The sequence below is a fragment of the Scyliorhinus canicula genome, chromosome 19 (genome assembly GCF_902713615.1).
Source record: "Scyliorhinus canicula chromosome 19, sScyCan1.1, whole genome shotgun sequence".
Lineage (NCBI taxonomy): Eukaryota > Metazoa > Chordata > Chondrichthyes > Carcharhiniformes > Scyliorhinidae > Scyliorhinus > Scyliorhinus canicula.
In genome coordinates this window covers 100,574,200-100,600,124 of record NC_052164.1, presented here as the reverse complement: position 1 = coordinate 100,600,124, position 25,925 = coordinate 100,574,200, and the positions used below count along the sequence as shown (strand labels likewise).

The 25,925-nt window shown below is 47.8% G+C and overlaps 1 protein-coding gene and 1 pseudogene across 16 annotated transcripts in view; both read left to right on the top strand.

The window, feature by feature from the left end:
* Positions 1-25,925, top strand: part of phldb1b (pleckstrin homology-like domain, family B, member 1b) — a 356,171-nt gene that overhangs the window by 120,424 nt on the left and 209,822 nt on the right. The window lies entirely within an intron of this gene.
* Positions 15,443-16,158, top strand: LOC119954223 (annotated as a pseudogene).

The following is a 25,925-nucleotide window of genomic DNA, read 5'->3' as shown; positions in this document are numbered from 1 at the left end:
CGCCGGAGCGTCAGCGGCTGCTGATGTCATACCGGCGCATGCGCAGGGGAGGGAGTCTCTTCCGCCTCCGCAATGTTCAAGGCCATGGCAAAGGCGGAAGAAAAAGAGTGCCCCCATGGCACAGGCCCGCCTGCCGATCAGTGAGCCCCGATCGCGGGCCTGGCTACTGTGGGGGCACCCCCAGGAGTCAGATCGCCCCACGCCCCCCCCCCAGGACCCTGGAGCTCGCCCACGCCACCAGTCCCGCCGGTCAGGTAGGTGTTTTGATTCCCGCCGGCGGGAGAAGCCTGTTAACGGCGGGTCTTCGGCCCATTGGTGGCCGGAGAATCGCCGTGGGGGGCCCGCCGACAGGCACGGCGCGATTCCTGCCCCCGCCGAATCTCTGGGGGCGGAGAATTCGGAACACGGTGGGAGCGGGATTGACACCGACCCCGGGCGATTCTCTGACCCACCGGGGGGTCGCAGTATCCCGCCCGTGGAGATTTCACGAACATTTCTATTATTTTTAAAATTTAGATTACCCAATTCATTTTTTCTAATTAAGGGGGCGATTTAGCCTGGCCAATCCACCTACTCTGCACATCTTTGGGTTGTGGGGGGCGAAACCCACGCAGACACGGGGAGAATGTGCAAACTCCACACGGACTGTGACCCAGAGCCGGTATCGAACCTGGGACTTCGGCACCGTGAGGCTGGAGGGTTAAACCACTGCGCCACCGTGCTGCCCACTGTTTCATGAACATGAGAGTTGGTGCCTGGAGGATGGGGATTTAAGGTAATTGTCATATGAACAAGGAACACCATGAGAACACAGGGGCGGTGGAAGCAGGTTCAATACTGACTTCCTAAGGGGAATCGCGTAAGTATTTAAAAAGGAAAAATTTGCAAGGTGATGGAGAAAGAGCAGGAGTTGTGGAACTAATTGGATAGCTCTTGCAAAATCATAGGCACCAGAGGGCTGAATGGCCTCATTCTGTTGAATTCTATGAAAGAGACAAGAGACAGCTTTATACTTTAGCAGGTTATTCATTCCTGAAAATGTGAGTAATTCTTGTTCCAGCTGTATTTACTCTGTAACCTACCCCTCAGAGCACAAGTTTGATTGACAGGCTAGTCAAATCAAACAGCCAGAAGGTACGTTCTACACATCTGGCATGAATATAGCGACTTTCTGAAACCTACAAGCATACTTTTCCCCTCTGTCTCCTCACCAGCTGTTTGATCTTGTACTCTAAGTATGAATAGATTTTTTGACTGTATATTAATGTCTCGTGTTACTCACTTTCACCTGCTCCCCCCCCCCCCCCCCCCCCCCCCCCCCCCCACCCCCCGCACTGATATATCCCATTGCACGGTTCAAAGTAGAGCTGTGTCTTGTGGCCAATATTTGTCACTGAATTAATATCATTAAACAACATTATCTGGCCGTCATTGTAGCCCTGCCTGTGGGATCTTGCTGTGTACACACCAGCTGCCTGCATGACAACGGTGGCTACATCCCAGAATTATTTTTTATTGGCGGGGAAGTGTTCTCGCGGCCGTTCTCTCCTCGTGGCGCAGCATCAATGGATTTAAGCAGGCGCGACATGTATGAAATATGATGGGGGCGAAGAGCTCGCGTGTCACACAAAGCCTGGCACAGACCAGTTGGACTGAGTGGCCTGATTCTGTGCTGTGAGTTCCATTTAATTCAATGTCGTTCCCCCAGCAAAGTGATGCACCCCAAAGCTGAATGGCCTTATCAGCCAGCCTTCCACATTTCGCCTGAGGAATTGTTGCGGAATGACTGTAGTTGGCAAAAAGACAGACTTGCATTTACGTAGCGCCTTTCATGAGAGACTACATCCCTGCTGGTGGAACGTCCTGTGGTCTTCGTGATGTCAGCAGAGTGTTCGCGTGGACTTCGGTTCTCCATCTTAGTCTGTAGGAGCAACATCATCAAATGAAACCACTCACTGTGTTTGTAAGAAGTTGGTTGTGCGGCACCTCCATATCTTTCTCTTTGCGGCACTTGGAGAACATCACAGTTGAGGGATAGTTATTGTCCATCAGGATAAATCCCCCGCTCTTTTCGAGATTGTGCCAAAGGACCCATACCACCCACCTGGATGGGGACTCAGTTTAATGTCTCACCCTAAAGATGGCATCTCCAACAGTGCAGCACTTCACCGGCACCGCGGAGATAGGCTCCGGGTCTTTGTACTCAAGTCAATTCCCGGCGTGAGACTTGAACCCTCAGCCTTCTGAAAGAGAGGTGGGAAAGCTATGGTTGATGTGTGGCTCAAGCGGCTGAGGGGTGCAGGGAGGCAAGCGGGTGGTGAAGATCAAGGAGAAATGGGAAGCGGAGCTGGGAGGGGAGATCAATTGGGGAGTATGGAGTGAGGCACTGCGTAGGGTAAACGGGACCTCCTCTTGTGCAAGGATGAGCCTGATACAGTTTAAGGTGGTGCAATATGATTCGGGCGAGAATGCGTGAGTTCTTTCAAGGGGTAGCAGATGAGCGTGAGAGGTGTGGACGGGGGCCAGCAAATCACATGCAGATGTTTTGGGGATGCGAAAAATTGGGAAGATTCTGGATGGGAGTGTTCATGATCTTAGCCAGGATAGAACATAGAACATAGAACAGTACAGCACAGAACAGGCCCTTCGGCCCTCGATGTTGTGCCGAGCAATGATCACCCTACGTATCCACCCTATACCCGTAACCCAACAACCCCCCCCCCTTAACCTTACTTTTTAGGACACTACGGGCAATTTAGCATGGCCAATCCACCTAACCCGCACATCTTTGGACTGTGGGAGGAAACCGGAGCACCCGGAGGAAACCCACGCACACACGGGGAGGACGTGCAGACTCCGCACAGACAGTGACCCAGCCGGGAATCGAACCTGGGACCCTGGAGCTGTGAAGCATTTATGCTAACCACCATGCTACCGTGCTGCCGTACGTAGTGGAGGAGGGAGTGGACCCGGACCCTTTGGTGGCGATATTTGGGGTTTCAGAGAAGCCGGAGCTCATGGAGAGGATGAAGGCCGATGTCGTGGCCTTCGCCTCTCAGATTGCACGGCGGCGAATTTCACTGGCGTGGCGGTCGGTAGCGGCTTGGTTGGCTGACCTGTTCGATTTCCTGCAGTTGGAGAAGATAAAGTATGAGTTAAGGGGCTCTGCAGAGGGGTTGGAGAAAAGGTGGGGGATGTTTGTGACCGTGTTTGAGGAGCTGTTCGTCGCAGGGAGGGGGAGGGGAGGGGAAGGATGAAAAAGGGGGAAACTTTGTACAGGCTGTATAGTTGATTGCTGGGAAGTATGTTTCCTGGGATGTTTATGCGTTGCAATCTGTTGTGATACATGTTTGTAATAAAATACATTTTTTATTTTGACTGGCACCACGTGGCTGGCACCAGGAGACAGACATGGGCGAGACCCAGAACATGGAACTGAAATGGCAAAGTCTGCATTAATGCTGTTGAGGCAACGTTCTGGGATGGTTTGTGGAGCAAACATCAGTTCGACTTTCAAATCGCTCTGAGCGGATGCTTTGAATGCTTTGGTTGACTGGAGTCTGTTTCCGCCCTTCAAGCACTCTCTCTGTCTCTGTCTCTCTCTGTCTCTGTCTCTCTCTCTCTCTGTCTCTGTCTCTCTCTCTCTCTCTCTCTCTCTCTCTCTCGAGCACAGCATTTTCACAGACTTAAAAGTGACCGGCAACGCCCAGACATTCCGGCTGATCGGTATCAATGTTCCTCCGCTGGGATGTGGGGGATTTATCAGCATCTTCCCTTTTATCTGATGGCCCTTTGAGTTAGCGGACTGGGAATCACAGATATGCGTCGGGATAATGAGGTTAAACAGTATTCCTGAAGGGATATGGGGAGCAGAGATACACATTTGGTAATCAGGGGCTGGTAACATCTAAAGATCTCAAACTGTCTTTGGGTCAGCATCACTCCCAAGTCAATTATCTACTGCAAAGCCGCACAAAGTAGTTTGCAATGTTTTAAGGAACAGGCTTCAATGCAGGATGTGCGAACGGTAGCCCCAGATTACAAACACAGAAAGGATCTAGATATTGTATCAATTTACAACACTGTCTCCCGACTGAAGATTGTGATTGTTGTTGAGGTTGTGGCTATCTAAGCCAAATAGAAAGTAAGAGAAAACTTGCATCTGTATAGCGCCTTTCGCAGTGCTGTGAAGTTTCGTCACTGTTTACTCCAGAAAAGGTGGCAGCCAGTTTCAGTACAAGGTCGCTCCAACAGCAAGCGATGATGACCAGAAAATCAGCTTTGTAAGGATCTTGGTTGAGGGAAAAAAACAAACTCAGAATTCTGACCTCTCGATAAATTTCAGCAAAAGCTGGAACCAAACGTTAAAACACACCTGCCTTGGTGCAGTGGTTAACACTGTAGCCTCACGGCGCCGAGGTCCCAGGTTCGATCCCAGCTCTGGGTCACTGTCCGTGTGGAATTTACACATTCTCCCCGTGTTTGCGTGAGTTTCGCCCCCACAACCCAAAGATGTGCAGGGTAGGTGGATTGGCCATGCTAAATTGCCCCTTAATTGGAAAAAATGAATTGGGTACGCTAAATTTATTAAAAAACAAAACAAAACAAACAAAAAAACAAACAGAACCACCGCAATGAAGTTACTGTGAAAAGCCCCTAGTCGCCACACTCTGGCGCCTGTTCGGGTACACTGAGGGAGAATTCAGAATGTCCAATTCACCTCACAAGCACGTCTTTCGGGACTTGTGGGAGGAAACCGGAGCACCCGGAGGAAACCCACGCAGACACGGGGAGAGCGTGCAGACTCCGCACAGACAGTGACCCAAACCGGGAATCGAACCTGGGACCCTGGAGCTGTGAAGCAACAGTGCTAACCACTGTGCTACCGACACCACCTCTGACATTGCGGCGCTCTCTCAGCACAGCACTGAGAGTGTCAGCCTGCATCGTAGTACTCAAATCTCTAGTGTCTCAAACGCATTTCCGTTTGACTTAGAGACAGGAGTGCAACCCAACCAGGCCACTGCTCGTAATCTAGTGACTTAATGTCCTTCTTGTTTTAAAATATAAAATGAGAAATAAAGAACATTTTTCAGTGTCTTTTGTCTAACTCTCTGAAAGGTGCTCTAGGATCTTGTCCAGTGACCATGGCTCGTGTGTGGGCCTAGACAATCAATGCCAGGCAGCAATCTGGCACAGAAGTCATCACAACCAAACACAATTTTGCCCTCAGTTGCCAACGGGCTCTTGGCATTGGTTGGTGGTGAAATATTTTTGTTTCCTTTGTGTTGAGACACTGAGATTTGAGATGGTCTAAAGTCAGGTGATTCAGCACTGACAGGGAATCGGATCTAGAAGTTTCCGTTGGCTCATCTCTCTAATTCAGGCCTCTTGAGCATCCCCGATTTTAATAGCTTCACCACTGGCGGGTGTGCCTTAAGCTGCCCCACCTCTCCCTACACATCGCCGTCTCTTTCTCCTTCTTTGAGACACACCTTAAAAGCCACCACTTGGGCCAAAGCTCTGGAAACCTGCCCGAGTAACTCTTTAATGTGGCTCGCTGTCAGGTTACAAGCCTGTGAGGTACCTTGAGCGCATCTTACAGCATGAGACGAACAATAGAACTGCATGTTGTTGAATAGGTTAAAGACTTCAGATGTGACAATACCCACTTGTCCGTCAACGAGAGATCACATGGCATCAAGGAAAGTCTGAGAAGCAAATGCAGCACGTGCTGTGCGAGGATAGTGTGTTATGTTATTGCCAGTAACATAAGCTGCCACTTAATGCAGGCTCTGCTGAAAGATGCTTCAGACGCGGAGATATGATTAACGTATTTATTGAACGATTAACAATGCTCTTAAATGAGTTCGACACTCTACTAATCTGCCTCTAGTAACTCAGTCTATTCTGCTAACTATACAAGATTACTCTCGACCATGTGCTAGGGTGTGACGTTGCTGATAATCAACCCTCTCCTGCTCTCTTGGTTTCTGCCCGTGGAAGAGGCAGAACCTGTGTGCCTTGTCCTTTTTATATGGGTCGTGTAGTGCCCCCTTGTGGTAATCCCACCTCTGGGTGTCCTGATTGCCCATTGGTTGTATCCTGTTCTAATGACCCATTGGTTGCGTGTCTGCATGTCAAGACATCTCTGGTGCTCCCTCTAGTGGTTACTTAGTTGTAGTGTATTTACATTAACCCCTTGTGTATATACAGTGATGCATATCACTACAGATAGGTTCCCTTCGCTGATTGGATATATAAAGTAGTGACGCAGTGTGAGGAGACGGAAGCTAACAAGCACGTCTTTCGGGACTTGTGGGAGGGAACCGGAGCACCCGGAGGAAACCCACGCAGACACAGGGGGAACATTCAGACTCCACACAGTCAGTGACCCAAGCCAGGAATTAAACCTGGGACCGTGGCGTTGTGAAGCAACAGTGCTAGCCACTGTGCTACCATGTTGTCCTTAACTAGACACTGAAAAGAACTTCCCTCTTCTTCATTGACTAAGGCTGTCAAATCTTTTAGGGCAGATGAGATCTTAATTCAACATGTCATCCAATAGGCTGCACCTCTGACAGTGTAGCACTCCCTCGGTACTGACCCTCTGACAGTGTAGCACTCCCTCGGTACTGACCCTCTGACAGTGTAGCACTCCCTCAGTACTGACCCTCTGACAGTGCAACACTCCCTCAGTACTGACCCTCTGACAGTGCGGCACTCCCTCAGTACTGACCCTCTGACAGTGCAGCACTCCCTCAGTACTGACCCTCTGACAGTGCAGCACTCCCTCAGTACTGACCCTCTGACAGTGCAGCACTCCCTCAGTACTGACCCTCTGACAGTGCAGCACTCCCTCAGTACTGACCCACTGACAGTGCGGGGCTCCCTCAGTACTGACCCTCTGACAGTGCAACACTCCCTCAGTACTGACCCTCTGACAGTGCGGCACTCCCTCAGTACTGACCCTCTGACAGTGCAGCACTCCCTCAGTACTGACCCTCTGACAGTGCAGCACTCCCTCAGTACTGACCCTCTGACAGTGCAGCACTCCCTCAGTACTGACCCTCTGACAGTGTAGCACTCCCTCGGTACTGACCCTCTGACAGTGCGGGGCTCCCTCAGTACTGACCCTCTGACAGTGTAGCACTCCCTCAGTACCGACATTCTGACAGTGCAGCATTCCCTCAGTACTGACCCTCTGACAGTGCGGCACTCCCTCAGTACTGTGCTGGCATGACAGCACGGATTATGCACTCAGATCTCTAGAGTTGGACTTGAATTCAAGAGTCTGCTGCCTCTGAGATGGGAGTGCCACAGCTAATAACTGACAGCTAAACACAAAGGAAATAGTCATTCAGGGTCCCCGGGAACCTTCAGATCCACCTTTCTCTCAGTGACCTCCTTTGCTCCTTCCCTGAGGTTTGTTTTCACAGAGTGTGGGTATTGCTGGCAAGGTCAGCATTTATTACCCATGCCTAATTGCCCCTGATCACCTTCTTGAACATCTGCAGGGCATGGAAGTTAATACTCTTCAGCGCCCTCCAATCTTCATGTGTGGAACCACCATGGTGAAGGTGAACTGGCTGATCTTAACACATTGAGAGAGAGAGACAGCAGGCCTGGGTTTAACTCATAGGGCGGCACAGTGGTTAGCACTGCTGCCTCGCCGCACCAGGGACCCGGGTTGGATTCCAACCTTGGGTCACTGTCTGTGCGGAGTCTGCTCGTTCTCCCCGTGTCTGCGTGCGTTTCCTCCAGATGCTCCAGTTTCCTCCCACAGTCCAAAGATGGGCAGGTTAGGTGGATTGGCCGTGCTAAATTGCCCCTCAGTGTCCAAAAGATTAGGTGGGGTTACTGGGTTTCCCTTCAGAGAAGCATTTTAATGTTTTTTTTAAGGTGATGGGGTGGAGGCTTGGGCTTGGTGAGGGTGCTCTTTCCAAGGGTCAGTGCAGACTTGATGGGCCAAATGGCCTCCTTCTGCACGGTAGAGATTCTATGATTCTAACGCTACCTCACCATCACTCATCCACCACATTAGTAACCCCAACGCAAACTGGCCACTGGGGTGAGATTCAGGAACATGAGGCAGGCACTTTGTACTTGACACACAGCAATTTAATTTTTTGTGAGCCAGTGTCTCTGGTTATGTAAGCAAATGTAGGACCCATTTTTCTGCACAGCATGATCCCGCAGACAGAAATATGACCGATGACTGGTTCATTTTATTATTAGCTGTCCAGTAATCAGTTAGTGTTGGTCAGCATTCCAGGAGAATTCTCAGCTCTTAGTAAAAAATGCCATGAGATCTTTTACACCCAATAGAACAAGCAAACCTCAGATTTAACCTTCTGCTCGAAAAACACAGTACATCCAACAATCCCTCAGGGCACCTTCATTGGAGTGTCGGACTTGATTACAATATCATTCGCTCAGGCAGAGAGAGTACGCGAGAGGGGTTGGCTGAGTTAGTAAATGTCAGTCAATGAGTGGGTATTGGGGGTAGAGAGAAGCATTGACATGTGCCCGGCACCCTGCTCCTGGCAGACATTGCTTTCTCAATTAACCGCTTGATGTCACTGGATTAACTGCATTAGGCTTGGAGCCACTGGGATCGCTTCCCATCTGTGTTCGTCCCATCTTCAGGAATTAACTAGCTCATATTTTTTGGCGAGTTTGGCCTGCCCAAGCAATTCTTTCCACTTCTTTCTTGGTATCTCTTGCCCTTTGCTAAACAGTGTTTGGGCCGTTAGGGATTGGATTGGCAGGGAACGTTTGAGTAAAGTTGGTAACTTGTGCCTGTAAAATTGAATTGGCAGCTCTTAACTCCTCAAGTCCTGAAGGATGTGCACTGTGTTCAGTATGTAATGGAACCTACGAGGGAACAAGCGGTCCTAGATCTTGTCCTGTGTAATGAGACAGGATTGATTCATGATCTCATAGTTAGGATCCTCTCGGAAGGAGCGATCACAATATGGTGGAATTTCAAATGCAGATGAAGGGTGAGAAGGTAAAATCAAATACTAGTGTTTTGTGTCTAAACAAAGGAGATTACAATGGGATGAGACAAGAACCAGCTAAGGTAGACTGGGAGCAAAGACTTTATGGTGGAACAGTTGATGAACAGTGGAGAACCTTCCAAGCGATTTTTCACAGTGCTCAGCAAAGGTTTATACCCACAAAAAGGAAAGACGGTAGAAAGAGGGAAAATCGACCGTGGATATCTAAGGAAATAAGGGAGAGTATCAAATTGAAGGAAAGAGCATACAAAGTGGCAAAGATTGGTGGGAGACTAGAGGACTAGGAAATATCTAAGGGGCAACAGAAAGCTACTAAAAAAGCTATAAAGAAGAGAAAGATAGAGTATGAGAGTAAACTTGCTCAGAATATAAAAGCAGACAGCAAAAGCTTTTACAAATATATAAAGCAAAAAAGAGTGGCTAAGGTAAATATTGGTGCTTTAGAGGATGAGAAGGGAGTTTTAATAATGGGAGATGAGGAAATGGCTGAGGAACTGAACAGGTTTTTTGGGTCAGTCTTCACAGTGGAAGACACAAATAACATGCCAGCGACTGATAGAAATGAGGTTATGACAGGTGAGGACCTTGAGAGGATTGTTATCACTAAGGAGGTAGTGATGGGCAAGCTAATGGGGCTAAAGGTAGACAAGTCTCCTGGCCCTGATGGAATGCACCCCAGAGTGCTAAAAGAGATGGCTAGGGAAATTTATAGATGCACTAGTGATGATTTACCAAAATTCACTAGACTCTGGGGTGGTCCCGGTGGATTGGAAATTAGCAAACGTGACACCACTGTTTAAAAAAGGAGGTAGGCAGAGAGCAGGAAATTATAGGCCAGTGAGCTTAACATCAGTAGTAGGGAAGATGCTGGAATCTATCACCAAGGAAGAAATAGCAAGGCATCTGGATAGAAATTGTCCCATTGGGCAGACGCAGCATGGGTTCATAAAGGGCAGGTCGTGCCTAACTAATTTAGTGGAATTTTTTGAGGACATTACCAGTACAGTGGATAACGGGGAGCCAATGGATGTGGTATAATTGGATTTCCAGAAAGCTTTTGACAAGGTGCCACACAGAAGGCTGCTGCATAAGATAAAGATGCATGGCATTAAGGGTAAAGTAGTAGCATGGATAGAGGATTGGTTAATTAATAGAAAGCAAAGAGTGGGGATTAATGGGTGTTTCTCTGGTTGGCAATCAGTAGCTAGTGGTGTCCCTCAGGGATCCGTGTTGGGCCCACAATTGTTCACAATTTACATAGATGATTTGGAGTTGGGGACCAAGGGCAATGTGTCCCAAGTTTGCAGATGACATTAAGATGAGTGGTAAAGCGAAAAGTGCAGAGGATACTGGAAGTCTGCAGAGGGATTTGGATAGGTTAAGTGAATGGGCTAGGGTCTGGCAAATGGAATACAATGTTGACAAATGTGAGGTTATCCATTTTAGTAGGAATAACAGCAAACGGGATTATTATTTAAACAATAAAATATTAAAGCATGCTGCTGTGCAGAGAGACCTGGGTGTGCTAGTGCATGAGTCACAGAAAGTTGGTTTACAGGTGCAACAGGTGATTAAGAAGGCAAATGGAATTTTGTCCTTCATTACTAGAGGGATGGAGTTTAAGACTAGAGAGGTCATGTTGCAATTGTATAAGGTGTTAGTGAGGCCACACCTGGAGTATTGTGTTCAGTTTTGTTCTCCTTACTTGAGGAAGGACGTACTGGCACTGGAGGGTGTGCAGAGGAGATTCACGAGGTTAATCTCAGAGCTGAAGGGGTTGGATTGCGAGGAGAGGTTGAGTAGACTGGGACTGTACTCATTGGAATTTAGAAGGATGAGGGGAGATCTTATAGAAACATAAAATTATGAAGGGAATAGATAGGATAGATGCGGGCAGGTTGTTTCCACTGGCGGGTGAAAGCAGAACTAGGGGGCATAGCCTCAAAATAAGGGGAAGTAGATTTAGGACTGAGTTTAGGAGAAACTTCTTCACCCAAAAGGTTGTGAATCTATGGAATTCCTTGCCCAGTGAAGCAGTTGAGGCTCCTTCATTAAATGTTTTTAAGGTAAAGATAGATAGTTTTTTGAAGAATAAAGGGATTAAGGGTTATGGTGTTCAGGCCGGAAAGTGGAGCTGAGTCCACAGAAGATTAGCCATGATCTCAGTGAATGGCGGAGCAGGCTCGAGGGGCCAGATGGCCTACTCCTGCTCCTAATTCTTATATTCTTATGTTCTTATTTGCTACATTGACTTGTGTTGCAGTTGTTAAAAAAGAAAGACCTGCATTTACATAGCACCGTTCATGACCTCAGCATGACCCAAAGTACTTCACAGCCAATGAAGCACTTCTTGATGGGTGGGGTGGAACTTAATGCCCGCCACCTTAGCGAGATCGGGAGCGGGTGGGAACCCCGTGGGGACCCAGAGCGTCCCCTCCTCTGCTGTGATTAAGATCACGGAGGGCAAGTCCCTGGGTGGCCTTCCTGGTGCGCTGGCAATCGAAACCCTGACGTGTATTTATTCGTATTCACCCAGCATTAGGGACTGGAGGCCGAAAGCATGTTCAATAGAGCTGCCAGCTTCTGAATGGCTGGTTGCTCTCAGTGGGTGGGACTTCCCAGAGGTTCTCCATCTCCAGGAAGACTCACCGCTGTCCAGTTCAGTGCTTGAGTGGCTTGTAATTCCATAGGCCTTCCTTAAGGGGGCACTGTGGAGCTCTTGGTGGCTCTTCATCCAGAGGGCGAGGCCCCCTTCGCCTCTATGAAATTAGGCCCACAGGCAGCCAGCTGAGCTTCCTGTTTCTCCTCATCTCTTCCAATGCTCTTCCCATCAGAGAGCCTCCAGAGATCACAGGCGCCAGCGACCATTCCCCCCCCGTTGTCTGTGTACGCCATCTTCACATCTTGCACACAGGTATCCTTATAGTGGAGGGTTGGACATCCCGCAAGTCCTGATTCATTAAAGGACCAGAATTCCTGTCATGAAATCAGACACAGGATAGTGGAAATCCATCGTTCAACCCCTCTGTAGATGTGGAGGATAAACTCGAGCTTTCAAGATTCAGATCAATGTAAGCATTTTACCGGACAAAAGAAGGCTTTTCAGCCCATTGTATTTGTACTTGTCTCCACCTATCCCATTATTCTGCTCTTGCCTCACCGCCATTCAAATTGTTTCTTTTTCTAATATTTACCCATTTCTTTTTTAAAAACTATTATCCATTTACAGAATTTTAGTACATTAGGGTATCAAGGGATGTGGAGGTAAGGTGGGTAAATGGAGTTGAACAAGCGATCCATCACGGTCTGACTGAATACAGGATTGGTCTGTGGGACTGAATGGCCTCCTCCTGTTCCGAAATGTTCCAAATTTGGAAAGACGATTAAACTGGAATTCTGGGGTAGCTCCTGATGATTTCAAGATAAAGAGAGATAGCTTTTTGAAGAATAAAGGAATAAAGGGTCATGGTGTTCGGGCGGGAAAGTGGAGCTGAGTCCACAAAAGATCAGCCATGATTTCAGTGAATGAGTGATGCTCAATCAATGACTCCAGAAGTGAGATTGGATGACAATTGAAGGCTTTATTGGACTAGATGATTCCCCCAGCAGCGCAGGTACAGAATGCAGCTGCTAGGGAGACACAGGCTCTTATACTCCGCCTTACTGGGCGGAACCAGCAGGCAGGCTTCATCAGATGATCTTGCTGTCTCAGGTACCTCCCACACCAATGGTTTTACAGCCTCAGCTTGGGTACCTTAATACCCCTAATACCGACTACCACAATGAGCAAGCTCGAAGGGCCAGATGGCCTACTCCTTGATGCAACATACGACGAGATACGACGAGACGAGAGTAGAGAGTAATCGAGGCTTTATTAAGCAGAGATGTGTGGCCTCCTGCAGCTGCTTCCAGAATGGGAGCAGCTCGGTGTGCACACACATTTATACTCCACCTATTGGGCGGAACCAGCAGGCAGGGATCTACTCCCTGTACCAGTAGTACAGGAGCCTTACCGTATTACCTCTAATAACAACTATTATACAATCAGTGGTGGCTACCACACTCCTGCTCCTAGTTCTTATGTTCTTATGATACGCGGCATTTGCAAAAAGGCAAGAGTGGTATTGACCATCTGAGCCTATCCTCTTCAAACCGAATACAGAATACACCCAGATTCACAAACTCAAATCCAACATTCTGTCTTCACAGATCCACTCACTTTAAGCACCACATTGTCATCAGTGAGTTAAGTACGTAGAAATGTCCCTTTCACAAGGGCGTCCGTCAATTGTTACAGGTTGCCTGCAATCTTCAAACAGCATGCGATGATTCCAAACTCCTCCACTCTAATGGTGCAGTCTGTGTAATTACTGCCCCAGGTCATATTTCCTGCAATAAGAAATCTGGAGCCATGGTTTCTGTCCATCATTACTGTGGGCCGTGTAACTAAAGATACAGATTGAAGCTGACAGAGTGAAAACGGAGGTATTGATTTCAGAGACTGTTTGTAGGCTGTGCTCTACACAGTGTTAAGCAAATCCAGCTTAAACACCAGTGATGCCCACCCACCAAAGTTTGGGTTGCCAACTCTCCAGGGTTTCCCAAGAGTCTCCGGGAATTAAAAGGCTCATAACCAGGACATCCCTGCGAGCGAAACTTCTGGAGAAAGGAGTCATTGGTGCTTAAACAATAACTTCTTTAAATTTCCTTTGACTATATTAATTATATCAATAGAGAAATGAAAACCAGTCAGCTGGAAGGATCTTTTGTTGCAACCTCCTGGAACACATCCAATCAGAGTTGGCAACCTTATCCAAAGTACTTTTTAAGCTTGGAGATTCCAATTTTATTTTTCCCACTGTTCCCTGTTCAGTATTCTGAGAAAGCCCCTTCAAATTAAACCCACCATGCTGGTTTAGCTCACTCAGCTAAATCGCTGGCTTTTAAAGCAGACCAAGCAGGCCAGCAGCACGGTTCGATTCCCGTACCAGCCTCCCCAGACAGGCGCCAGAATGTGGCGACTAGGGGCTTTTCACAGTAACTTCATTGAAGCCTACTCGTGACAATAAACGATTTTCATTTCATTTCATTTCCAAAATCTCATCAGCATAGGGTCTGTTTTGGTGTCACAGATGATGTGATTGTCCAACATTCCACTAAATCTGAGAAATTGCACACACGGTGAATCAAGGCTGTCCAATGCAGGGAGTGAATGGGATTGCTAATCAATTGTATTTGTTCTTGAAGGATGGAATCTGTTTGGGAGCCGTGGCATTTAGGGAGCGGAGCTGTAAAATTCCACAATGATTGTAGCTCAGCAAAAGGCCATTTGGCCCATTACCCCCGTGCTGGGTCTCCGAGGAGGTAATTCACGTACCGCCAACTCCCCAGCCCTCTCTCTGCATCCTTGCACATTCCTCCCTTTCAGATATTCAAGAAATTTAGAAAAATGTAGAAACATTTATAGCACAGAAAGAGGCCACTGTGCTCATCGTGTCTGCGCCGGCCGGTAAAACGAGCCACCCGGCTTAATCCCACTTTCCAGCATTTGATCCTGCTGCAGACGGAACCTGATGTGCAAATCCAGACACCTTTTAAATAAGTTGGGGGTTCCTGCCTCCACCACCCTTTCAGACAGTGAGTTCCAGAACCCCTCTGGCTGAAATTCCCTTTCCTCATCTCCCTCTCGTCTTCCTATGAACCTCTGTAAACCTGTGGCCTCCTAGTCACGGACCTCTGCTTAGGCCCTTCCCATGGTCCTCACAACCTTGTACATACGCCTCAGTCAGATCGGCCCTCAGCCTCCTCTGCTAGAGGGAGAACAATCCCAGTCTTTCCAATCTTTCCTCCTCGCTGTACTTTTCCAGTCCTAGGTGGCAACATCTTTGTAAATCTCCTCTGGCCCCTCTCTAATGCCGTTATATCCTATCTGTAATGAGGTGACCAGAGCTGTACTCAAGTTATAGCCTAACTAGTATTTTTTACATAGCTCCAACATAACCTTCCACCTTCTACATTCTATTCCTCGGTTAATAAAGGGAAGTATTCAGTATTCCTATCTTATCAACCTGCTCTGTTACTGATTGAGTTTGCAACCTCTGTCAATCCTGTTGTTGTAAATATTGGCTCTACAAGTGCCATGATATCACCCAAACAGAAGGACAAGTGTGCCGACGTTAGGGAACATCAGCAACTTCAGGCCCCACTCCAAGCCACAAATCATCACACTTGGAAATATATTGGCCGTCCCTTCACTGTCGCTGGGTCAAAATCCTGGAATTCCCTCTCTAACAGCACAGTGGGTGTACCTACACCACGAGGACTGCAGCGGTTCAAGAAGGCAGCTCACCGCCACCTTCACAAGGGCAATTAGGGATGGGCAATGAAGACTGGGCTCTCCCTCCCGCTCTCCCGGGACCATGCCGTGTTCTGAAGCCTCCAGCCCCGCCGTGTCCCCGGCCAAGCGGCTCCGCTTCGCCCAGCTGAGTGAAAAAGCGCGAACACCGACCTGGGGTTCGGAGCGGGCGGTCAGCTTCAACCTTTACAGCACCCACGACTACATGGTCCCTGCTTAGAATAAAGTTATTATGAAGACTGACATTCAGATTGCAGTTCCCTCTGGACTGTACGGCAGATTGGCGCCAAGATCTGGATTGGCAGCAAAATACTTCATTGATTTTAAAAAATTTTTTTTTTTTTAAATTTAGATTACCCAATTATTTTTTCCAATTAAGGGGCAATTTAGCGTGGCCAATCCACCTACTCTGCACATTTTTGGGTTGTGGGGGCGAAACCCACGCAGACACGGGGAGAATGTGCAAACTCCACACGGACAGTGACCCAGAGCCGGGATCGAACCTGGGACCTCAGCGCCGTGAGGCGGTTGTGCTAACCACTAGGCCACCATGCTGCCCTAAAATACTTCATTGATGTCGGAGCTGGTGTTATTGATGAGGATAACAGCGGAAATGTTGGTGTGATTCTCTTCAACTTTGGCAAGGAACCATTTGAAGTTAATAAGGGTGATCGAATAGCACAACAGATCTGTGAATGTATCTGCTACCCAGAACTTGAGGAGTTGAAGACCCTGGATAAACGAGGTGCTGGTGGTTTGGGCTCCACTGGTACAAACTGAACACGTTGTTCTGCCATGTCAAACATTGCTTAATTCTCTTGAGATGTAACAAGCTGTGGATTCTTCATGATACAGCAACACCTCGTCTATGGTGCGTTTGTTTTATACTTAGTGGGGAAAACACAATCCGTCCACCTATAAAACTGCTTCCTTGGGGTGCTTATGAAGTAGTGATCTCAATAGTGACTTAAGTCGATTATTCCCTTATTCCAGTTAAGAATCCTAGCAATAGGTCAACTGCTAGGTGTGGTGATATGCATCACTGTAAATATACAAGGGGTTAATGTAAATACACAAAGACTAAGTAAACACTAGAGGGAGCACCAGAGACATCAAGACATGCAGATAGACAGCTAATGAACACATAGAATAGGACACGACCAATGGGCAGTCAAGACACCCAGAGGTGACACTACCACAAGGGGGCTACCCATATAAAAGGACAGGGCACACATGCTCTTTCTCTTTCCACTCCGAGAGAAGGACAGGGGCAGATCAGAAGCATCACACCCACCGCATGGCTTAGAGCAGACTGGTTAGTTAGACTGAGTTACTATAGCAAGATTAGCAGGAGAGTCGAACTCAAGTAGGAGAATTGTTAACTGTTCAATAAATGTGTTAAACCGATCTCCAAGTCTGAACCTTCCTTTGTCAGAGCATACATCAAGGAAGCAGCTTATGCTGCATGAAGAAGCATACCACAACACTAGAATCATCAGGTGTCTTTCATTGTTTTATTTTCTACTAAAAATAAAGCTTTTTTATACTTCAAAAAAATAAAATAAAGGCTGGGCTAACCAGCGGTGCCGACCTCCCATGGTTGAATAAAACAAAGCAGCTCTGAGCCCGGGAATGAGTTTCTAAGGCAATACTTTAATCTGAGTTCGGATTAATGTCCTTAACTGAGAGATAGACGCAGTGGGAAAGATCAAGAGTCGGCGAGATGGGCAGACAGACCAAAAAAGACAGGTTGAAAAGAAGAGCCAAGTGGACAGCGTTACAACCAGCCCCAGGTGGGGTTCCCCAAAAGTTATTGATGTGGGCAAAACCCCGCAATTTGTCACCATTCAGCTGGGATACCCACTAATTGTCACAAACCCGGTGAGGGAGATGGCTGGCTCCAAGTCTTTATTCAATCCACCCTCTGCTGGAAGCAACAAAGGGTTTAATTTAACACGATTCCCTTTCCCTTGGAAAACCTTTTCCAGACCCAATAGTTATGTTTAAAAAGGGACCAACTTAATCAGCTTACTTTAGTTAAGATAAGTAAGTTTGTTTATTGCTAAACGGGTAAGGAGAAATGGTAAATCACCTGCATCTACATGCATATGGATTAGAAATAAATAAAATAAATAAAATAAAAGTTATACAGAAGTCCTTGTGTTGCGAGGAGTAAATGATGCCGACTTGTGGCCGATGGGATTCTTTTCACTAAAGTTGGCTTCTGTTGATAAATAGTTGATTTTGCGGTTCAGGTGTCTTGCGTTCTAATCGAGAAATGTCAGTTCCTTTTCTTAGTCGCTGTATTGTGTATTGCTTTCACTGTGTAGTAACCTCCAGCTGCTGTTCCTCAGCAAACACACAGATGCACATGCACGTACACATAGACACACAGACAGACACACCCACAAGCGCATATACACAAACACACATGCACGTACACAGGGACACACAGACAGATACACACACACACGTGCATACACACATGCGCGCACACATGTGCAGACACACACCTGCGCGGACACGCGCGCGCACACACACACATACACACACAAAGCAGCAGGCAAAGGGAGCAAGAGAGAGGGTACCAGACGACTGTCAGGAGAATGTCCTTGACAAGCCGGCAGCCTAGCTTTTAACCCTCAGGTGTGTATTCATAGAACATGGAATCCGTTCAATGCAGAAGGAGGCCATTCAGCCCATCGGGTCTGCGGATTCAAAATGCATCTGGACCAAAGGATCTGGGTGTCGTTGTTCATGAATCGCACACAGTCGGTATGCAGGAACAGCATGTAATTAAAAAGGCAAATGGAATGTCAGTGTTTATTGCAAAAGGACTGGAATATAAAAGCAGAGAAGTTTTGTTGCAATTGTATAGGGTGTTGGTGAGACCACATCTGGAGTATTGTGTCCAGTTTTGGTCTCCTTATTTGAGGAAGGATGTGGTGGCATTGGAGGCAGTTCAGAGGAGGTTCACCAGATTGATTCCGGGGATGAAAGGGTTGACGTATGAGTAGAGATTAAACAGTTTGGGTTTATACTCGCTGGAGTTTAGAAGGATTAGAGGGGATCTGATCGAGGTATATAAAATACTAAAAGGGATTGATAAAGTAAACGTAGACCAAATGTGGGACAATCCTAGAACGAGAGATCACAGATTTAGGTTGTGAGGCGGTAGATTTAAAACTGAGATGAGGAGGAATTACATCTCGCAGAGGGCGGTGAAATTATGGAACTCGCTGTCCCACAGTGCGGTGGAATCTGAGTCATTAAATGATTTCAAGAAGGAGATACATATCTTTCTGATTGAAAAAACAGGTTAAAGGGATATGGGGAACAGGAGGGGAGTTGGATTTGAGACCAGGAAGTGATCAGCCATGATCTGATTGAAAGGCGGAGCAGGCTCGAAGGGCTGAATTGACTACTTCTTGCCTGGATGTTCCTATGTTCCTATGTTGCTCCGAAAGAGCACCCAACCAGGTCCACTCCACTGCCCTATCCCCGTAACCCTGTAACCCCACCTAACCTGCACATCTTTGGACTGGTATCTAATCGTCTGTCCAGGCCATTATAGCCAGGGACCGTGAAATGAAATTGCTGTTGTGTCGCTTTGTTTTTCAAAGATGGTAATCAGTCTTGAAATATTTTTTAAGTACCTTGAATTGTCTGGAAGCACAGGAAATGTGTCCCATTATTCTGTCGCGATCCCGTGCAGCTAGACCTGGCAGTGGCTCATGAGGCATAATCAGCCATCTTTGGTGTCTCACGTCTGTTTTTAAAAATGTACAATTCGGGTCCTTTTTAAAGTTTAATATTTCCATATGAGTGTTTTCACTATCATCGTAACAATAGACAGTCATAACAAAGTGTAGAACGGACATGTAATTAGCAAATGAATTTCAGCACGAGGTATAACTGTTTGTTCAGAAAAATAAGGAGGTTAAATATTACTTGTAAAATATATGGGATAGAGGTGGGTAGTACTTTAAAAAAAAATTTAGATACCCAGTCATTTTTTCCAATTAAGGGGTAATTTAGCATGGCCAATCCACCTACCCTGCACATCTTTGGGTTGTGGGGGTGAGACCCACGCATACACGGGAGAACGTGCAAACTCCGCACGGGCAGTGACCCAGAGCCGGTATCGAAGCCACGTCCTCAGCGCCGTAGACAGTAGTGCTAACCACTGCATCACCGTACCACCCGTGGGAAGGTATTTAACGATACAAATACAAGAAACGCTGAAAGTTGAGGCACAGGTCATAATAAAAGCGAATTGGACACTCGAGTTTGTTCCTCAAGAAATAGAATTAAGAAGTACAGATGTTATGCTAAATGTGTATTGAACTTTGTTAGTGTTAATTGTATCCAAGATGGATCGTGAAGTTTGAAGCAAAACACAGATCTTTTCCTTTTAGTAGGTGTAATAGCTGAGGAAGGGACTTCATGGAACACACGTTAGGCTGGATAAGAACAAGGTTTATTCACACAATATCCACAAGTACTGCAACCCCTCACTCCAAAGGGACACCATTCCCGACCGGCACCCAGGCCGAGGTTTATATACTGTGAAGGTACCTCCGAGTCAGGGGGAGGCTCCGTCCTCCTCAATTACCGGGGGAGTTGATATTCCGCGGTGTAGGAGGCGACTCGGATACAATACAGTGCTTGGCCCCCAAGGGAGCTGTAGCAGTAGGTTTATTGACAGAATGCAGCGTTACAGATCTCAGCTTCCTAACTATTAACCCAGAGTCTCAATAGACTCTTTCTCGAGTCTTTTTATTAAACAAAATTCAAATCAAACTAATGAGGAGTTTGCCCCATTTATGTATTTAAAAAAAAAAGAAACAGAAATCAATAAATTAAACAAAATGACCAGGGGTGACGGCCCCTGTGTGGCTCTGTAACAAAAATCAAAGTGTCAAACGAAACCTATCTCATCGAACCAAAATGTCATGACAGGGGGCGACAATGCACCTCAGGTGCCCACTGGCCATGGAAGGACTGAATTTTTTTAATGGTAGTTTCACAGTCACCATTACTGAGACTAGTTTCATGTTTTATTTTCCAGTTTTATTAACTGAATTTCGGTTCCGTCAGCTGCCGTGGTGAGCTTTGAACCTGTGTCCCCAAACCATTAGCCTAGGCAGCTGGATTGCTGGCGTTACCACTGTGCCACCTTCGCGCCCAGACTCTCTTTATGCGTGCTCACAGTCCCGAACCAAACAACCCCTCTCACCTGTGTATCCTTCACAACACAACCAGCCAATCATCAACAGTTAGACCACACTAGGAATACACTGTGAAGTTCTGGTCAAACCAATGTGGAGAGGGTGCAGAGATGATTTACAATGATAATATAACTGTAATAATATACCTAGCAGGAGAGGACAAACAGGCCGGGGCCTTTCCTCTTGAAAAGAGAGGGCTGAACGTTGACCTAATCAAGGTCTTTAAAATACTGAAAGGTTTCGATGGAGCGGATGCAGAGCGAATGTTTCCTCTTGTGGGGAAGAGTAAAACTAGAGGCCGCCAAGATAAGATAGTCACTCCCCATGTCTGCGTGGATTTCACTCCCACAACCCAAAGATGTGCAGGCTAGGTGGATTGGCCACGCTAAATTGCCCCTTAATTGGAAAAAAAAAAATTGGGTACGCTAAATTTATTTAAAAAAAGATAAGATAGTCACCAAGATATCGAATGGGGACTTCGGGTGAAATTTATTTAAGACAGTGGCGAGAACGTGGCACTCACTCCCATGTGGAGCGGTTGAGACCCAGATGCACTTAAGTGTGTTGTGTTCTGCTAATTCGGATAACACGGGCTGCTACTTGATGCAGTCTTAACTAAAGGATGCTCTAGACTCTGAAATGAGTTCAACGTGTTTATTGAACTATTAACACAGTTCTCAAATGAGTTTGACTCTCTGCTAATCTAACTGTAGTAATTCAGTCTAACTGTAGCAGCTTGCTCTAAGCCACGTTCTGGGGTGTGATGCTGCTGATCAACCCTGTCTAACTCTCTAGATGTCTGTGGAAAGAGGTAGGGTGTGAGTGCCTCATCCCTTTTATAGTGTTTGACATGCCCCCTTGTGGTGATGCCACCTCTGAGTGTCCCGACTGCCCATTGGTTGTGTCCTATTCTGAGTGTTCATTGGTTGCATGTTTGCATATCATGGCAAAGTGGAATGCAGATAAACACATGAGGGAGAAAGATCTAGAAGGATATGCCGATAGCATTCAATGATGAGGGGTGGGAAGGGGCCCACAAAGCCGATGTAAGGACTGTGTAATTGGCTCTGGTTGAGCTGAATGTTGTTGAGAATTTTCCCTTTCAGGAGAAAAGTGGAAGGAGATGCGAAGGAAGCTGAAGGTAAAGGGCGAGTGTTTTCTGGTGCAGCGCAGTACCCCCCCCACCGGCAGTGGGATCCTCCATCCCGGCAGCCGGCCGAGGGGGGGGTTGCTCATTCTGACCACCCCCACATCGTCGGGAAATCCACGGGCGTGAGTGCGCTGCCGGCGAAATGGAGGATCCCGCCGATGGAGAATCCAGCCCAAAGTGTTTACCATTCTAGGATGTGATTTGGAGGAGGGAGATTCCAGTCGAAATGACACATGGCGGCCCGTGAGAGGCCACTTAGAGCCACAAATAAACCGTTGTGACATTAAAATATAATGTGGGCCGAGTACTGGCTGATTTGAGGTTGTTCCGGCAGCTTCTATTTTGGTGAAGCACAGAGGCTTCTTTATCTTCCATTTTATTCCAAAGTTATAATGAAATGGAGGCAGTCATTTAAAAAAAAAACTAAAAATACTCATGCATTGCTGAAATCCAAGGCCTTTCATTTGTTACTGTTGTGGCCAGTAACCTTCTTCATTCCAAAAACTCTGGAATCAGGAACAGGAGACTTGGCGATTGAGCCAAGAATATCTCCAGGCTTCCCCACTCCTCCCACCTGACGTTTATCTCCACCTCTCCTGAGAGACCACTACTGCTTTTGGGGAACATGTCTGCCGCAAAGGGAAGATCGATGCAGTGGTCTGATGAAGGTCTTTAAAATTATGGTGGGGTAGTCGGAGAGAAGGTGTCTTCGCCTCTTGGGGAAATCAAAACTCGGGCCATAAATGTGGGAGATTTATAAACTGCTGTGTCCTTTATTGCATTTGAAGCTTTACATTGGAAACTGCCCACAGTCTAACAGTCTGCTCAGAGCGTCAAGACTGAATGAGACAGATAACCTCTGGGCTGCTTAGATGTTAACCAGGTGAGGTTGAGCCCACTCAATCACTCTGATCACATTCCGATTTGATTGACTCAAACATGCTCTTCAATCGTGTCTTTACCTGTTGGACTGAAGCGATGCTGAACACGCAAACCTCCAGAGCTAATTTTTTTTTTCTTCCAATGAAGGGGCCATTTAGCGCGGCCAATCCACCTACCCTGCACATCTTTGTGTTGTGGGGGTGAAACCCACGCAGACACGGGGAGAATGTGCAAACTCCACACGGACAGTGACCCGGGGCCGGGAGTCGAACCTGGGACCTCAGCAGCGTAGTCCCAGTGCTAACCACTGCGCCTCGCGCCGTCCTCATTTGGAAACATTTATGTTAATGCCCCAATTTTAATTCTCCATCTATGGCAGCCATGCCTACAACTGCCAAGGCCCAAAGCTTTAGGGTTTCGTCTTTGAACCTCTCGTTAAGATCTGACTCTGATCAAGCTCTTATTGCATTTCTAATATCTACGCAAGGGGCTTGATATCAAATTTTGTTAGATAACATCTAAGATGTATTACTTTGATAAAGGTTAATAATTGTATGTTGTTTTAAACTCAACACATCTTTAGTAAGTTGAGGGGTTTGGCGGTAAGAGATGATCCTCCGGCTTGCGTTGGAGATTCTGGGACGCGACAGGGCCGGTAAATCTCGTGAAAATTAATTTATACGCCTTGTCACACCTTGCAAGATCAAACGTGACTCGCGAGGTGCGGTGATCTGGATCCCCCCCCCCCCGGTCAATGGGCGGATCCAGATTTGCATATTCGACTGAGTAGTTAGTCTCACTTGAATATGTCTATGCCAGAGTTACCCGAGGTGCGGGATCTAACGGCCTCATCTCGGAGACCCCGTGCGGGCACTGTTTAGCACTGGTTTCCACGAACGTGGACCAATCGTACGGGCTCAAGACATCCTGGCGTGACCAGGGTGGCACTGCCCAGGTGACACTGCCAGGGTGTCAGGCTGGCAGTACCATAGTGTCTGGTGAGTATCGGGCATGCTGGGGTAGCACCCTTTCCAGAGCCCAGGTGGCACGTTGCCCATTCCAGGGATCAGGCCAGAAAATTTTGAGGGGCAGAAATCTGCTGGTTTGGCGGTAGGTGGGGTCAGTGGACACGAGTTAAGGGAAATTAAACAGAGTTCCATGCTGGCTGTCAGTAAATTGACCAGACAGCGTGAAATCAAGTTCGGGGCCAATTGCAGCTGGAAGCGCATCCCGCATCCACTTCCAGGCTTACCTCCTGAACGGAGACTTTGGTCGTTTCTTCCAGTATTTCCTTCCGTGGCTTGGCGTCTAGATAATGTTTCCCGAAAACGCTCCCGTGAAGTACCGGCGATCTTCTATTGCATCAACAACAGCAGCAATTTGGCATTCATAGGCCGGATTCTCCGGTCGTTGGGATTCCCTGGCCGGGATTCTCCGAGCCCACGCCAGATCGGAGAATCAGCAGCGGCGTACGAATCCCGCCATGCCGCTCCGACGCGGGGCCGTCGATTCTCGTTGAAAGCGGCCCCCGTGGCGATTCTGCGCGCTCGACGGGACCTCGCCGATTTGGCTGCGCGGGCCGTCCTGGTGGGGGGGGGCGGGGGGAACACCTCCGGCAGGGGGGGTGGGGGTGGTCTCCACGGTGGCAGGCCCACGATCGGGAGCAACCGATTGGCGGGCGCGCAAATTCAGGGGCGGCCGATGTTCCTCCACGCCGGGCCCCTGTAGGGCTCTGCCATGTTGCCCGCAGGCCGGCGCGGAGACGGCCGTGGCGCGCATGTGTGGACCCGCGCCGGCGTGGTGGGCCGGCTTTCATCGCGGAGGAACATTCTAGCCCCCGATGAAGGGGTGAATGACTGGGTCTGGAGGCCCGTTGACGCCAGCGTCAACACTTGGCCGGGATTTCGGAGAATCCCGGCCCCTGTTCCTGCTGGCAATGCGCCCCTGCCCAGGTTTCCCTGCGGAGAGGGGTGACCTCAATGGGAAATCCCATTGACGAGTGACGGGAGCAGAGAATCCCGTCACCAGCCAACGGAGCGCTGCCGAGAAACAGGCGGCTGAGGGAGCGGAGAATCCGGAGCTCATATAGAGTCTCCAACCCTGCCAGCGGAGACAGCGCTACCAATGGGGGAGAAATTAAGATCAGGAACATGCAAAAAGCAGGAATTGGAGAAGTGTAGAAACCTTAGAGGGGCTTTTGATCTACAAGAGAGTCACAGGTTATGGGGAAAAGGCAGGAAAGTGGAGTTAAGGCCACAATCTTAGCAGCCGTGATCTGACAGAATGGTGGAGCAAGTTTGATGGGCCAAATGGCCTACTCCTGCTCAGTCTGATCTTCTCCCTTATTTATGAATGGGATGTGGGCCTGCTGGCTGGACCAGCGTTTGTTACCCATTCCCAATTGTCCTTGAACTGAGTGGCTTGCTGGACCATTTCAGCGAAAGGCACATACCTCTGGGTCTGGAGTCACATGTAGGCCAGGCAGGGTAAGGCCACAGGAGGGGTGAGATCATGGGGAAATTTGTAAATAATATGGGAACTTTAAATTCAAGGCAATGCGGGTGCTATTGTAGGTCGATGAACATAAGGAGTGACAGAGGAATTGGGGCGTGATTATTGCAAATTGATTACTGAAGATAAGGGAAGCAGGGTAATAATAGCTGGGAAATGTATGGGTTGCTGCTTCTATATTATTTACGGTATCAAGAATCTCTGCCTCTCTGTTTAAATTGATTTAGTCTCACTCTGTGAGTGTTTGACACTCTGTCTCCTCTCAATGATGGTTCCTGGCAGCTCTCCTTATAGCCTCTCAGCCCTGGTTGCTGACAGCCCTGGTCTCTTATTGATGAACCTTCAGTCATAGCCCAGAGTTCAAACTTCAATGCAGCAGCTGGCTGCAAACAGGCGGCAGGAACAAAGGAGCAGGAAGAGGCCATTCAGCCCCTTCAGCCTGCCCAGTTAATTACATGTTCTGTGCCTCAGATCCGTTCTCTCCATCCTTGCTCCATATTCCTCGCCACCTTTGCCCAGCAAAAAAATCTACAAATCCGTTTGAGCTTTTAAAAGCGATAGGGACAAAAAAGGCGAAACAATTTTAGTAGCTGTGGAGCAAGAGTATTCAGGTGAAGTGGATAGGTTTTTCAGAGAGCTAGCACAGGTGTGAGGGGCTGAATGGCCTATGGCCTATTCTGTACTGTAAAATTCAATGATGAAAAAATGAAAATCGCTTATTGTCACGAGTAGGCTTCAATGAAGTTACTGTGAAAAGTCCCTAGTCGCCACAC